The 13380-nt window shown below is 33.2% G+C and overlaps 1 pseudogene; it reads left to right on the forward strand.

Moving 5' to 3' along the window:
• Positions 1-11693: 11693 nt before the first annotated feature.
• LOC149531971 (protein SAR DEFICIENT 4-like) lies at positions 11694-12947 on the forward strand (annotated as a pseudogene).
• The last annotated feature ends 433 nt before the right edge of the window (positions 12948-13380 follow it).

Consider the following 13380-nt stretch of genomic DNA (forward strand, 5'->3'; position numbering starts at 1 on the left):
GATTCACGCTTACCTTAACGATGGCATCATATCACCTCACCTCACACGTACCCAATGCCAAAACCTCATCTAAAAATCATCTCGCTATGTTATCATAGCCAATACTGTATATCTTTAGGGTTATCATGATACTCTCTCTCAATGTTTAGACCAAAATGAGGCCGCGATGGTGTTAAAGGAAGTACACTCTAGACTTTGCGGTGCCCACATGAGTGGTATTGTCCTAGCATGACAAATCCTTAGAGTAGGCTACTATTGGCCTACCATTGAAGAAGACTCCTGTGACTTTGTCAAAAAGTGTCTCCCATGTCAGCAGAATGCAAATATTGTGCATGCTCCAGCACAAGATCTATAGCCTATTGCACCACCTTGGCCTTTCGCTTGTTGGGGCCTTGATCTAGTTGGAACTATCACACCCCTCTCATCTAATGGACATGAATGGATAATAATAGCTACAAACTATTTCACTAAATGGGTGGAAGCAGTCCCCCTAGTCTTAGCTACAGGAGTTCAGGTCTCCAAGTTCATCTTGTACCACATTATTTGCTGCTTCGGCATCCCATCCACCATCTTGACCGACCATGGAGGTAACTTTGAAAATCTCAACATGGAAGAATTATGCACTTCTCTCTGCATCCATCACCACTTTTCTAGCCCATATTTCCCACAAGGTAACGGCTAGGCAGAGGCAACTAACAAAACCCTCCTCAAAATCCTAAAGAAAGTTGTCAATGATTCCGGCCGTGATTGGCACCTACAAATAAATCCAACCCTATGGGCCTATCTAACTTCCTTCCATACATCCATATGCACAACTCCATACTCCCTAGTCTATGGTGCCGAAGCAGTACTACCTATAGAGGTTGAACTTCCCTCCTCGCGCATATCTTTGCAAGGGCAAGTATCAGATGAAGAATATAGAGTAGCTTGACTCACCCAGCTAGATCTCTTAGACGAGAAGTGACAACAAGCCTATGATCATCTCACAGTCTATCAAACTCATCTCAAAAGGAATTTCAATAAGAAGGTGCTTCCACGACACTTTTAGCCAGGTGACATGGTCCTCAAAGAAAACATGAAAGTCCAAGCAGATCGGGAAAAGAAAGGCAAGTTTAAACCTACATGGCTTGGTCCTTATGTTGTCACTGCTTCCTTTGGCTCCAGAGCCTATTAGCTATCTATAGTGAAAGGAGAACTCTTGAATGATGCTACTAACATCATTCATCTCAAGAAGTTCTATGCTTGAAGATCCTTGGTATACCCAGCTTTTGAAAAATAGTAAAGAGAAATAAGCGTCCAATGGTGAAAACTTGGCAATTCAAACGCCTTGGATAGGTACCTTGGTGAAAACCTAGTAATTCAAGTGCCTTGTGTACTAAGACTAATCCATTATCTATCACTATCCTATCCCTCATCCATTCACCCACTATCCCATAAAACACCTGCTTGTTCCCTTGGTGTTCCAACCAAATATCCAAAATCTAATGGAGCTTGTAAATACCTCCTGTACAGCTTGTAAAATCTTGTATCTCAGCTTGTAATAATTAATTAATTAATTAATTTTTATGCCATTAAATCCCTTTATCTTAATTAAAAATATTTAATTAAGGAACCCCTCCCAAAAATGTTTAAATCTTATTTAAACATTATTTCCTTATTTATTAATTACGTAATTAATAAATTGACCAAAAAACCCAAAATAAATATAAAATTTATTTTTTTCCCAAAACTTGGCCAATTTCCTTAAGACCACTAACCTCTTCCAAAATCTTCTAATCCTTCTTTAATTTTGATTAAAGGCTAATCCCATCATTTCCGACCCCTAATCCCAACTCAAAATATTTAATTAAGATTAAATATTAATCCTCATGTTTATTTAAAAAGTTTTAATAAATATCTCCTCAACCCAAACCCTTGAAATAAATAAAACTTTATTTATTTCCTAAAAATCTAATTCATCCTCATCCTAAGAAGTTCTAGACTCTTCTAGAAGATGTCTTTAAACCTAATTTTAATCCCCTCCTAACCTTGTCACATTCCCTAAACATGGGTTAAAACTTACTAACCCAAGCCAAAGTTAACAAATATCTCCTCCTTCACCCACCCTCATTAAATGCCATCCACTTGCCTATCCCTAAGCTAACCCTAAACCATCCTAATCCATCCTCTAATCATTTGCACAATCCTAAGCAAGCTTAAAACCTTCCTAATCAAGCCCAAGTCAAAATTCCTCTCATCTCCTTCAAAATATCCCAACCATTAAACTTTATGAAGCCCACTAGGCCATAAATGACTCTTCCAAGCCCTTTTATTTCTCTTACAAGCCATTATGAGGGTCTTTATGAATATTTTATCCCTTGAGCCTCCTTTGTTGACTCATCCTTCCCCTTTCCTCCATCCTCTCACCCTATGACATGTGTCACTCCCTGATTGGCTATAAGGAAGCACAATCCATGTGCTCTCCTCTCATGCAATCTGAGCCCTCCATGAGCTTTTTCCCATCCTTGCATCTTAGCCCTCAATCCCTCAAGCCTCTTGCCTATAAATTGGATCCTTCCCCTTTTCAAAATAACACAATCCATGAAGTAAAGAAATAATGCCATTTTAAGAAGCCATTTTACATCAAAACCATACACTCACACCCAAATTCCAACTCCATTTGAAGCCCTTTTTGAAGCATAAAGCTTGAGCATACATCCTATCTATTTAGACAAAGCTACTCAACAAGAGAGCTTCTCATTGAGAGAGCCCATTAATGGCCCATATTCTCAATTGAGAGCTCATCTTAGTCTATCTTGAAGTTTATGAATTTTGTTTAGTTTGTAGAAGCTTTATTTAAATTTGGTTTCTATTAGCATACTAACATTGCTCATATACACCCCATTCATGCCACTCATGAATGTAAATATTCATCTTAGTCTTAGATAGGTTATAATGATTTTTTCATGTTCAAATCACAACCACATAATAACCAACATGCATAAGGAAGGTGTTAATCTCTCTCATACATAGTGTTCTCTCCCCCAAAGATGTTAATCATGTGTTACTCTCTCCAAAGAATGTTTTTCATGTACACATGACTCTCTCCTATTGCCATCAATGATTAAGGTATCATTATGTCAATTCTCTAAGTTCAATTATTTCCAAAATAATTTGTTTAAGCTCAAGTGTCCAAAGACACTATTAAATTACAATAACAAGAGTCCTCAATGACTTAGCTCAAGCACATATACTCCCCCATAGGAGAAGTATCAAGCATCCCATCTAGATAAAGAAATAGAGCTTTACTACCAATTAGACTGATGCAATCTCTACATCAACTAATCTAAACTATGTTGAAACATAACCCCAAACATACCTCTCAAGTACTCAAATTTTTCCTTAGCTAAAGGATTTGTAAATATTTATGCTATTTTCTCCTTTGTGATAACATATTCCAATCAGTTTTTTTTTCTACAACTTTATCTCTCAAAAAGTGATACTTAATAGATATATGCTTTGCCTTTGAATGTAAAACTAGATTCTTTGACATATTGTACTTGTATTATCATAATGTATGATAATAGGTTTTGTAAAATCTATTCCAATGTCCTTCAACATATTCTTCATCCAAATAATCTGATTACAATTATTTATTTCTACTATATACTTTCTTCTATAGTACTCTATGGAATACAATAATGTTTCTTTCTCATCCAAGAAACCAATCTTCCTCCCAAGAAGAATTCTCCACCACTAGTACTTATTCCATCATCTACACTTCCTGGCTAATCAATATTAGTGTATGCACATAATATAAGTTCTTGTGATATGTCATACCATAAATCATAATCATATGTGCCTTTCGAATATTTAAAAATTCTTTGTTATTGTTGCAAGGTGTGTCTCTTTAGAATCTTATTGAAATCTTGCTGCAATTCCAACTATATTAGCTATGTTAGATCTAGTATGTATCAAATACTACAATCCACCAATCATAGATCTGTACTTTTTTTGCTTTGTACTAGGGAATTTATCTTTGCCAAACAATTTACAACCAGTTATCATAGGTGTTCCAACAAGTTTACAACTTTCCAAACCAATTTTTTTCAACAAGTCTCTAAAAGTCTCTAAGATACTTAGCTTGTGATATGAAAATTCCATCTTTGTTCTATACAATTTACAATCCTAATGAAAGAACATCTTGGGTCTTTGAGCAATCTTTAATAAACCAAAAACATATCTTGTTCTCCATACCAGTCTATTGTTTGTGAAGTATCCATTAATGCTATTGGTGTCATGTTATGTGTAGATAGCATGTGGATGAGGATGTATCCTTGATCCTCCTCCTAAGAGTGCAAGCTTTGATCATTTTTTATTTCTTGAGTTGTGAATTTTTCTTTGCAGTCTTTTTTTGGCATGTTTCCTTCTAGTGAGACATATTGTTTAATTTGGCATGGTTACTTATGTTAACATGACATGTTGCAAAGTTAAGAGTCAACTCCTAGGACATGTGTGGATTTTCCTTCAACTGCACAATGTCTTATGTTTCATTTAGTTTTAGTTTTGGTTTACTCTTCCTAGGTTGGACGTATAATGTAATTAATTACTTGACCTTAGCTAACTATATAAGGAACTTGGTTAGAGATAGAAGAGAAGGAAAAAGAAGATAGGAAGATGATAAGAGATAGTGAAAAGGAAGATAGATGTGAACTTGTGTTCTAACATTGTAATTTCATGGTATATGGCTGAAACCTCAATGGCCTCATTGCCAGGCATTTTGAAAGACATCTTTTAACTATTATACCAATGTGGCTTCCAATTGTCAAGCCTCATGTTCAAATATGATGTTTATTAATTACACTCAAATAAAAGTCTGGGCTCTCAACTTATGTACATGTTTTGTATGTTGCTTCTATGTGTAACTCTAAGTTAGGTTGTTTGTAAGCTTAAGTTGAGTTGATTCTACTTAAGTTTTCCTTCTTCCTGCATCAAATCCCAAAAAGTATTCCATCTCTCCAATCATGCTCATCTCAAATTCCTTCTTTATTTTTTCTAAAATGTCTTTACCTCAAATAATAATATCATCCAAAAATACTACAATAATCAATAAGCCATTATCATTCTTCCTTAAATACAAGACATCAACATTACCTTTCACTAATCCCAAACTTGTCAGATCTTTATCAAATCTTTCCTACTAGGCTCTAGGTTCTTGTTTCTATCTATATAATATTTTCTTCAATCTATAAACCATATCCTCTTTATCTATCAAAGGAAGACCATTAGGTTGTTCAATGTATATCTCTTCTTCAAGTTCTCCATCTAAAAAATCTCATTTGACATCCATTTGGTAAAATTTAAAGTTATTCTTAGCTACATATGCCAAAAATATTCTTTGTACTTGTAATCTAGCAATAAGTGAAAATGTTTCTTCAAAGTCAATTCCTTCTTGCTATGAATAACCTTTACATATGAATATTTCTTTGTTTCTCACAACCTAATCTTATTCATTCATTTTTGTTTCTAAATAACCATTTAGTTCCAACAAAATTCTTATCTTTAGGTCTGGGAACCAATTCCCAAGTCTTGTTCTTTCAATATGCTCTACTTTTTAAATAGATTTAAACCAATATCCACCTATACAAGATTCATCAACATTCTTAGGCTCACCTTGAGATATCAAACACAATTTTCACTTACCTTGTTCCTTGTCATAACTCCTTTGTTCACACTTACAATTATTTTTCCAACAGGGTGATTCAATGCAACATTTATGTTAGGTGTCACTTGTTCAATTCTAATTTCTTCTCTAGGTGCTGATCTAGGTTCTTCTCCTTGTAATTTAGTTTTTAGATCAATGTCAATTTCATAAAAAAATTCTTGCTCAATATTTTGATTGTTAGTCCTTTGATTATTTTCTCCATTTGAATCATAGTCAAGTATTCTTTCTTGTATTCTAAAATTTTCATCAAATTTCACATCAGCTCTCTCAAAAAAAATCTTCAATCTTTGATTATAATATCTATATGCTCTACTTTTCAATAAATATCCAAGAATAATTCCTTCATCACTTCTAGAATCAAACTTTCCAATAACATCATCATTGTAATGTAGCATTTACTTCCAAACATTCTAAATTATTTCACAGTAGGTGCATGTCCAAACCAAAGTTCATGAGGTGTCTCACTAGTGCCTTGTCTAATTTGTACTATGTTCATAGCATATATAGTTATGTTCACTTCTCTCAAAAAGATATGTAATCCATTATTTTTCAAACAATTGCTCTAGCTACTTCTAACACTAATTTGTTCCTTCTTTCTACTACTCCATTCTATTATAGAGTGTTGAGAGTTGAGAGCTATCTCTTTATACTATTATCCTCACAAAAAAATAAAACTCTTTTGCAATAATTCTCCTCCTATATCAAATCTCAAGAATTTATTTTTTAGACTAGATTCATTCTCAATGCTGCTCTTGAATATTTTGAATTTCTCAAAAGCTTTAGATTTGTCTCTAAGAAATCTAACCCACATCATTCTAGTGAAATCACCAATAAGAAGCATGAAATACCTTTCAACAAAAAATTCTCTTGTTCTTGTAGGATCACTTAGATCTGTGTGCACAATCTCCAATTTTACTGAAGTAGTAAATGTCTTGCTTGGAAATGATATTTTCTTGTGTTTTTCTATTATGCATTCTTTGCACATGATGTTAGTAGGTTTCATAATCTTAGGAAAATATATAGTAATAAATATAATACTTACCTTTGCAATGTTATCAACATTGACATAACAAAATCTCTGATGCCATAACCAATTGTCATTCACTTTAACAACTAAATATGTCATTTCATAAGGGTTCAACTAAAATCCATTACCTCTTTTCCTTGTACTAGTACCAATTAATTTACCATCTTTATCCTTGATAATGCAAGTCTTTTCTATAAATTGCAATTGATATCCCTTGTCAACTAGCTATCGAACACTCAAAAATATATGCTTCAAACCATCCACAAATTCAATATCTTCAACATTATTTTTTCCATCAAGTGTAATCGACCCTTACCTTTTATATGAAATTCTACATTATTTCCAACTCTAAATACCCCATCATATATATTGTATTCAGAAAAAAATTCATATCTCTAGTCATATGGTGGGAACAACCACTATCTATAATCCAATGAGACCTTTCCTTTTTAGTTTGTGATACTAGTACTTTTTCTTCTCTTATTTCTTCCTTTTTAGTGATTTCCTCCTTAATAGTAACAAATCAAATCTCAACATCCTCATAATTTCTATATTCTATTAAATTTATCAGTTGAAGATAAACTTCACCATCATCATTAACATAGAAACAATCCTTAGGTACTCTTGATTTGTAAGACTTTCTAGGCTTAAACTTCTTTACTCTCTTAGAATATTTTGAATAATAATGACCAAGTTTTTTACATTTCCAAAAAACATGAAATTTTCTACCTTTAGGTTCTCTCTTAATAAGTAGGGAAATACTTCCTCAATCTTTTTGCCTTCTTCATATTTTTCTTGGCTGCTACTAGCATAATCTCCACTTGTACTTTCATGTCTTGTCAATATAAGTCTATATCTTTGTATGTTGAAAGAAATTTCTATTATAGGCAGCACTTGATTCTATTTCATCCAAATTTTAGATATCTAGAAGAGTCTCTATTTTAAACTTAGGTGTGCAAGGAATAACTTGTTTAATCATCTATGCTCTTTGATGATAAACAATTGATAAGGTCTTCAAGATTTTTCACACAACTTCATGTTCTATCTTTTTACCCCTCCAACTCTTTTTTTCTATAACAATCTACAATATTATAGGAAAATAGCCTCTTATAGTTTCATCTTCCAATATCTTAGCATCTTGTAATAAACATATCCAACTTTTCAATCTAGCCTTCTTAGCATATTCATCACCTTCAAATATTCTTTGTAAAGCAAGCCAAATCTTATTAGCAATGTTGAATAGAATTATTTAATTGTATGTTGTCTTTGATGTTACACAAATGTCAAGTCTTTACCGAGAAATTAGTGTTAGCTAGGCTCACTCGGGCATTGAAGGAAGTTTCTTGTGTATGCCAAGCATTCCAAGAAAGACAACATAAAACCAATGTTAACTAAGTTCACTTGGTTACCAAAGGAACTTGGCATATAACTAATGTTAACTGAACTCACTCAATTACCAAAGGAAGTCTAAAGGAAAGTATTTTTTGAGTTAGTATTGACCGAGTTGGGTTGGCTAATGAAGGATTTTCCTATATCATTATATTTGATTTGACAATTTTGTTGGTTAGTTCTAGCTGACTCAAGGGATGAATAATACTTGCTTGAAAGTGTATTCAAGCTGACTTGACAAGGTCAATCATATAAATATAAATTCAAGTTGAGGATTGAATTATGAAGAAGCATGAGATTGAAAAGATAAATCAAGGAAGCAAATTGGAAGGATATCAAAGTATCTGAGTTGATCAAGGAGGATCACATATTCAAGCCAAAACAAAGATCTAAAATTAACAAATATAGTTGCATTAGCAATCAAGTCAAGTCATTGTTACTCTCTAATAACTGTAGCAGTGAATCAAATATCCTGACAGAGTTAGCTTAACAACTATTTTCCAAATCCTCTAACAAGGTGGCATTTCTAGATTAAAGTATCTAAATATCTCTAACAAGGCCACTCCTAATAGGGTGAACTAAATCCTTTAACAAGGTCACACCTAATAGTGTGTTTTGTAACCTTTAATAGGGTTGGCTCCTAATAAGGCTCACTTTAGAAGAATGAAAAATAGTAACTAGTTGCAATTGGTGGTTTTCCCAAATTGGGTTTTGATGTTAAATCTTGGTGTCACTTGTGTTCATGTTATTTGAAACTAATTTAATTAAGTTTAAACACTCAAAACATCTTAAGAAGTGATTATTTTAGTGTTTACCGAGTGACAATAGTTCTTAGTGTAAACCAAGTGTTCTTGTGCTAAGTTACAACAGTATTTTAGTTTCACCAGAGTTTGATTTTGTATTTTATTGACATCTTAAAGGATTTTGGATTTATTTTTGTGGTAACTAATTCATCCCTCCCCTCTCAATTACTCCTCTTACATTTACAACAATTTGTATAAGAGGTTTTGGTGCTTGCAAAAAAGGTTTCAAGGCCCTAAGATAAAGATCAAGATGTCTTATAGAAGGGAGATTCCTAAGCTGAACAAAGATAACTTCCAAGCATGGCAAGAACTCATGAAGCTCCATTTGGAAACCATTGGTGATATAGTCCTAAAATATATAGAGAACAAATATGTGGCACCAAACTTTGACTGTGGATCAGATTGTAGAAATGAAGAACCATAACATAATGATGATTGACATTGCTTCCACTCTCAATTATGATGTGTTTGATAAAGTCAAAGATTGTTCTACTACTCATGAAATGTGGAACAAGCTAAAAGATATCTATGGAGGTGATGAAAATGTAAGGAGAGCTAAGATAGAGAAGTCTTAGAGGTTAGTTTGATCAAATGAAGATGAAAGAAGATGAGAACATTGTACAGTATAGTGAAAGAATCAAGGCTAGTGTGAGTGCAATCAGAGCCTCAAGTGGGAAAATTGATGATGTAATAGTGGTTAGAAAGGTACTTACACATCTTCTTCCTATTTATGAAATTAGATAGTTATCTATTCAAGAAATGAGATGTGATCCTAAGAATGATAAAACTTTGGATGCACTAGTGGGAAGGTTGACAACATTCAAGTTAGATAACTTTGATAATTATGTTCTTAAGTATAGTAACTTTGAGTCTACATTTCAATATAAACTATCACTCAAGAAAAAAGCTAAAAATTCTAAAAGTAAGATGTCTAACAATGAAGATGAAGATAGTTTTGATGATAATCTTGAAGTCATTGAAGCATTGCTTACAAGAAGATTTCACAAAGGCAAAGGAAAGTACAAAGGAAAAATTCCTTTAATCTATTTTACTTGTGAAGAAGTTGGTCACATTATTGCAAGGTGTCCAAAAAAAGAAGGAAAGGAGGAAAATAAGCATGAAAAGTACAAACAAAAGAAAGATTTGAAAAGCTAAAAAGACTACAAGGATAAAGGTAAGAAATCTTGTTACATGGCTAAATATTTTGATAGTAGTGATGAAGATGAAATGGTTTACATTGATGTTAAGGATGAATTAGATGATGAGAATGAGAAGATGGCCCTCATTTCTCATGTTAGTAAGAATGATACATGGATCATAGATAGTGGTTGTTCTCACCACATGACTAGTGATAAATCTAAATTTGAGCACTTGAAATACTATGATGGTGGGAGTGTCAGATTTGGAAATGATGAACCTTGTTATGTGAAAGGAAAAGGTTGTATTGCACTAACCAATGATCTTAGATGTGACAATGCTTATTGGGTTAAAGGACTAAAACATAATCTTCTTAGTGTTGCACAATTGAATAACATTGAATCCAAGGTAGAATTCATGAATAAGAAAACCAAGCTACTGGATAGAAAAGGAAATATAGTTGTGATAGACAATCAAACAAGAGGTAATCTATTCTACCTAGATCTAACTAAAAATTTATGTTTCATAGCTCAAGTAGAATAAAACTAGTCTCAAGTAGAAGAAAACTAGTTATGGTATAAAAGGTTGTGTCATGTGATTTTTGATAACCTACTCAACATAAGAAAGAATAAAAGGGTTAGAGGCATTCCAAGCCTAAATAAACCTAATATGGGCGTGTGCAAAAATTTTCAAATTGGAAAGATGGGAAAGACAAGTTAAGAAGGAATTATCATTCTGAAGAAGTCTTAGAGCTGGTTCATACAAACCATTGTGAACCTATTGGCATAAAAAGATACTATGGAGATAAGTACTTTATTTTTTTTTGTTGATGATTATTCTATGATGATGACAATTATATATTTTAAGGATAAATCAAAAGCCTTCAAAAGTTCAAATGGTATCTAGTTAGAGTTGAGAAAGAAATAGGAAAGAAACTAAATTGTTTAAGGTCAAATAGAGGAGGTGAATTCATCTCAAATGATTTTAATGAATTCTACAATGAAAGATGAATTTAAAGACAAGTATTTGCACCTAGTACACCTCAACATAATGAAATGGCAGAGAGAAGGAATAGATCAATTAAGGATTGTGCAAGGACATTGATGATAGAGAATAAAGTTGCTATCAAATACTAGAAGTAAGAAATAAGCTAAAGAAGGACTCATATCAAACACCTTATGAATTATGGTATGGATATAAACCAAATGTTTTTTATTTCAAAGTATTTATAAGAAAATGTTATATCTTGAAGGAGTCACGAAAAGGAAAATTTGATGTGAAAAGTGATGAAGGCATATTCTTGGGTTACTCCAATAAGAGCAAAGCATACAAATGTTTAAATCTATCTACTCATAAAGTTATAGAAAGTGAACATGTAAAGATTGATGAATTTGTAGAAGAGTGTGAAGAAAAAAGCAAAAAAGAACTTGAAAAATTATAGAAACTTTGTTTACTATGAATCTAATACTTTACCTAAAGTTCAAGAAAATGGTAGTCAACAATCTTCACTATTCCCCAAAATCCCCAATCACTAGTACATTTGCACTTGTTGTTCTACCAAAGTTTTTGACCGAAGCTATGATTCCTTCTTTTTTTGGTTTTCATTCCTACATTGGTCGAAAATAAAAAATTTATGGCCTCTTTGGTCAAAGTTTTGACCAATGTATGTATTCATTTTGACCAACTTCAAAATGGCATTATGTTATAATAACAAAAGAATAAAAACTTTTATAATTCTATGTCACAATATATTTCTAAAGCTTTGTATAAGCGTAGGGGGCTTCACTTGTGTGAAATAGTAATTTATTGCCATATTGTAGGACACTTAGGAGAGGTCCTCCAAAATTTTGATTTCGCAAGGCATGAAATAATAGTCTGGGAATGTGCATCATCAGTAGAACTATATTATCATAGATTCAAACTAGGTAAGAAATATACTCTTTGAAGCAATTCTTATACATCATATTCTATTAGCATTCTCAAACAAAACAATTCAATGCCCCCAAAGAAATTTTTTTGAGATCAAAAGCAAAAATAGCGACAATAAATCTCTACTTGGTACATTGCTTCTGATGCCTGCATGGTCACAATCCCCTTAGATGCCATACATAAGGATCAAGATTATGACTACTTTTCCTCATAATATACAAGCTGCTATGCCTAGTATCAATGCATCCTATATGCTATCAAATTCATACATAAGAAGGCCTTTGGAATTCATAGATGGAACTAAGATAAGCCATTAGAGAACCTCATGTATATCCACCCTAGCTATGTCCTATCTTGCAAGGAAAGAAGCTTGTGTCCTTGCCATGGTGGGCACTGGTCAACTTGCCTTGTATTTGATTAGGGCTCATCTTTACGTCAAACCCACTTTAAGAAAAGTCATTATTTGGAATAGAATCCCTTCCAAAGCACAAACCCTAGTGGAAAATCTAGTGGGAGATTAGGAACTAGTATGGAAATTCAACTCAGAGTTGACCTAGATGAGGTTGTTGGGCAAGCCGATATCACAAGTTGTGCCACTAGTTTTGAGTTATCGCTTGTTCATGGAAAAGTCCTAAAAATAGGGACTCACATGGATCTAGTGGGATCCTTTTCTCCTTCAATGAAGGAATGCGATGATGAGGCTCTTGTAGGGGCTAGGATCTTTGTAGATTGTGAAGTTGCCTTGAAAGAAGTTGGTGAATTAGTTGGGGCTTTTGTGAGAGGGGTTATCCTACCCCAAGATGTTGTGGGCACTCTCACAGAGATTGCAAGAGGAGAGAAAGATGGAAATAGTGGAATAGAGGAGATTACAGTGTTTAAGTCAGTGGGTTCTATAGCTATGGATCTTGTAACAACCCAGCTCATATATGAAAAATATGGTCAGTGTATTTTTGCTTGAAACTCTACATAATCATCTAAGGATAGTCACAAAATTTATGCTAAACTAATTTTAGTGGAAACTTTATGGTTGGGTAAAATTGGTTTAGTTTGCATGGAGCCAAAGCTAGGATTGTGTCATGGAATATATAATTTTTTACCATCAGTTTCAATGTACATCCTCTTCGTCACAATGTTTTATCCTTGTTCATGTTGTGTAAACATTTCTATTGATGATCGACAAATAAAAAAAGAATTATCCACTAAATGGTGAGCTACTAGAATGTTAACCTGTCTCTTGAAAAAGAATCTTTTTTGAAAATCAACAGAACATCATGTTAGGAATTATCTGGTGGCCTTTTAACAAGGCTACTATATGAGCATGGCAATGGCTTCATATAGCTAATTACTACAAAGTCCCACAATATTTTCCCATTTAAACTCATGGAAATGGT

The sequence above is a fragment of the Cupressus sempervirens genome, chromosome 11 (genome assembly GCF_028749045.1).
Source record: "Cupressus sempervirens isolate cs-2001-9-10 chromosome 11, ASM2874904v1, whole genome shotgun sequence".
Classification (NCBI taxonomy): Eukaryota; Viridiplantae; Streptophyta; class Pinopsida; order Cupressales; family Cupressaceae; genus Cupressus; species Cupressus sempervirens.